Source organism: Rattus rattus, chromosome 1, assembly GCF_011064425.1.
Source record: "Rattus rattus isolate New Zealand chromosome 1, Rrattus_CSIRO_v1, whole genome shotgun sequence".
NCBI classification, from domain to species: Eukaryota; Metazoa; Chordata; class Mammalia; order Rodentia; family Muridae; genus Rattus; species Rattus rattus.
This window is the reverse complement of record NC_046154.1, coordinates 103060183-103063959: the sequence shown is the minus strand read 5'-3', so window position 1 is coordinate 103063959 and position 3777 is coordinate 103060183. Positions and strand designations below refer to the sequence as shown.

Sequence of the window (3777 nt, the reverse complement as noted above, 5' to 3'; positions counted from 1 at the left end):
GCCTTACAGAAGCTTTTCAATTTTATGAGGTCCCATTTGTTGATTGTTGATATAGAGATTAAGCCATTGGTGTTCTGTTCAGAAAATTTTCGTTTTCAAGGCCTTTCCCACATTTTCTTTTGTTAGTTTGAGTGTATCTGGTTTTATGTGGAGTTCCTTGATCTTGATCTTTAACTTGAGCTTTGTACAAGGAGATAAGAATGTTTCCATTTGCATTCTTTAACAAGGTGACAGCCAGTAGAACCAGCACTATTTGTTGAAAATGCTGTCTTTTTTTCCTCTGGATTGTTTTAGATCCTTTGTCAAACCATAGGTGTGTGGGTTCATTTCTGAGACTTCAGTTCTATTCCATTGATCTACTTGCCTGTCTCTGTACCAATACCATACAGGTTTTTTTTTGTTGTTGTTTTTTTTTTATCATCACTATTGCTCTGTAATCGAGCTTGAGGTCAGGGATGGTGATTCCCCTAGAAGTTCTTTTATGGTTGAGGATAGTTTTCACTATGCTGGGCTTTTTGTTATTCCAAATGAATTTGCAAATTGCTCTAACTCTATGAAGAATTGAGTTGGAATTTTGATGGGGATTGCATTGAATCTGTAGATTGCTTTTGACAAAATGGCCATTTTTACTATATTAATCCTGCCAATCTATGAGCATGAGAGAGCTTTCCATCTTCTGAGATCTTCTTCAATGTCTTTCTTTAGAGACTTGAAGTTCTTGTCAGACAGATCTTTCACTTGCTTTGTTAGAGACACTTTGAGGTATTTTATATTATTTATGATTATCGTGAAGGATATTGTTTCCCTACTTTTTTTCTCAGCCTGTTTATCCTTTGAGTAGAGGAAGGCTACTGATTTGTTTGAGCTAATTTTATATCCACCCACTTTCTTGAAATTGTTTAGCAGGTTTAGCAGTTCTGTGGTGGAATTTTTGAGGCCACTTAAGTATACTATCATATCATCTGCAAATGGTGATATTCCTACTTTCAAATTTACATCCCTTTAGCCTCCTTTTGTTGTCTGATTGCTCTGGCTAGGACTTCAATTACTATTTTGCATAAGTAGGGAAAGAGTGGACAGCCTTGTCTAGTTCTTTATTTTAGTGGGATCGCTTCAAGTTTCTCTCCATTTAGTTTGATGTTGGCTTCTGGTTTGCTGTATATTGCTTTTATTATGTTTAGGTGTAGGTCTTGAATTTCTGATCTTGTCGAGACTTTTACCATGACGGGGTGTTGAATTTTGTCAAATGCTTTTTCAGCATCTAATGAGATGATCATATGGTTTTATTCCTTTGAGTTTGTTTATTTAGTGGATTACATTGATGGATTTCTGAATATTAACCATCCCTGCATCCGTGGGATGAAGCTTACTTGATCATAATGATCATCGTTTTGATGTGTTCTTGGATTCGGTTTGCGAGAATTTTGTTGAGTGATTTTGCATCAATATTCATAAGGGAAATTGTTCTGAAATTTTCTTTCTTCATTTGTTCTTTGTGATTTAGGGATAAGCATAATTGTGGCTTCATAGAAGGAATTGGGTGTTGTTCTTTCTGTTCCTATTTTGTGCAATAATTTGGTTAGGAGACTTTTAATGACTGCTTCTATTTCTTTAGGAGTTATGGAACTGCATAAATGGTTTACCTGATCGTGATTTAATTTGGGTACCTGGTATCTGTCTAGAAAATTGTCCATTTCATTCAGATTATCCAGTTTTGTTGAGTATAGGCTTTTGTAGTACGATCTGTTGATTTTTTTTTTTGAATTTCCTCAGTTTCTGTCCTTATATCTCCCCTTTCCTTTCTGATTTTGTTAATTTTGATATTCTCTCTGTGCCCTCTGGTTTTTCTGGCTAACGGTTTAATCTATCTTCTTGATTTTTCTCAAAGACCCAGCTCATGGTTTGGGTCTTTGTATAGTTCTTTATGCTTCTACTTGTTTGATTTCAGGTCGATGTTTGATTATTTCCTGCCTCTTAGGTGTATTTGCTTCTTTTTGTTCTAGAGCTTTTAGGTGTGCTGTCTATCTGCTACTGTATCCTCTCTCCAGTTTCTTTTTGGAGACACTCAGAGCTTTGAGTTTTTCTTTTTTTTTTTCAAGGTCTCATTATTTATTTGTTACTCTGAAAAGACTTATTTTTGACTGGACTCAGATTTAGAAGTAGAAGCTCTCAGCGAGGACAGCCTACTTCTCTTGGCAATCTGTTCCTGGCGCTTTTCTTTGGCTTCCTTCAATCTCTTGGCCAAAAGTTTAGCGTATTCTGCAGCCTCCTCCTTGTTTTTCTTAGTGTGTTGCTTCTTCAGAGCAATACGTCGGCGTTTGTGTTGCAGAACACGGGGAGTAACAAGACGCTGAATCTTGGGCACTTTGGTCCTGGGCTTCTTACCTTCTTTGTTTAAGGGCTTTCTGACAACATACTGGTGAACATCATCTTCTTTGGAGAGATTAAAAAGCTTTCTGATCCTACTAGCTCTTTTAGGTCACAACCAACTAGGCACAGTAGTATCTGTCAGTCCCGGAATATCCTTCTCTCCTTTTTTTTTTACAATAACCACGTTGAGAACACTCAGGTTGGCATCCACAATGCATCCGTGAACAGACTTGCGCTTCCTCTCTCCAGTTCTCCTTGGTCTATAACAAGAATGCCCTTACTCAACAGCAGGCGCACTCTGCCATGGGTCAAAACGCCTTGCTTCATGGGAAAGCCTTGTTTGTCATTCCCACCGCTGATCCGGACCACATAACCCTTCCACTCTTCACCAAGAGCATCAGCAGCTACTTCTTGGCCATGTGCTTTTCATAGAACGTACGAAGCTTGCGGTCATCATCCACTTCTATGAGTTTCTGACAGCCAGTGGCAGGGAAAGAGGTATTCAGCTTCATCTTGACACAGCCGACCGCCTGGAGTTTTCTTCTCATGCACTGCTTACATTGTGTCCCATAGGTTTGGGTACATTGTGCCTTCCTTTTCATTAAATTCTAAAAAAGTCTTTAGTATTTCTTTATTTTTCTTCCTTGACCATGTTATCATTGAGTAATGCATTGTTCAGCTTTCATATGTATGTAGGCTTTCTACCAATTTTTTTGGGTATTGAAGAGGATGAGACTGGAACAGAAAGAAGAAGAGACAAGAGGGATGGGGACAACAATGGAGGCTGATGTTAAGATTCCGCTCTGTGTATTTACAGGTTGTTATTAATGTTCTTAAGGGATGAATGTTACTGGGCTTTGTATGTTTAGGTGGGCAATTATATCTTATCAATTGGGCCAAAGGTTATTGTGTTGTGTGTTCTTTCATGTGTAGATTTAAGTGTAATGGAGTGTGGGGCAGCTGGTCTGGGCCACCACGGAGTTGGGATGTGTGTTTCTGGCATGGAAACCTGCCTTGGGAACTAGATAGGTAGAGTGTGATATGGGATGGAGCAAAGCAGGTGAGAGACTTTGCTGACAGACAATTAAGATATCCAGCAGATATCTTGGGGCACTGCGGTGCAGGACCTAGTGGGGGATAAAAGACAACCATACGTTTTTTATTTTTTATATTTTTACAACAATAAGAGTGGTGTGTTGAAGTCTTCTTGTGGTGCAATGTATGCTTTGAGCTTTAGTAAAGTTTCTTTTATGAATGTGGGTGCCCTTGCATTTGGAGCATAGATATTCGGAATTGAGAGTTCATCTTGGTAGATTTTTCCTTTGATGAGTGTGAAGTAGCATCCTTTCTTATCTCTTTTGGTAACTTTTGACTTAAATTCGATTTTATTTGTTATTAGAATAGCTA

At 38.3% G+C, this 3777-nt stretch overlaps 1 pseudogene; it reads right to left on the bottom strand.

Annotated features, from left to right (window-relative positions):
- Positions 1-2078: 2078 nt before the first annotated feature.
- Positions 2079-2882, bottom strand: LOC116888808 (annotated as a pseudogene).
- Positions 2883-3777: the final 895 nt, after the last annotated feature.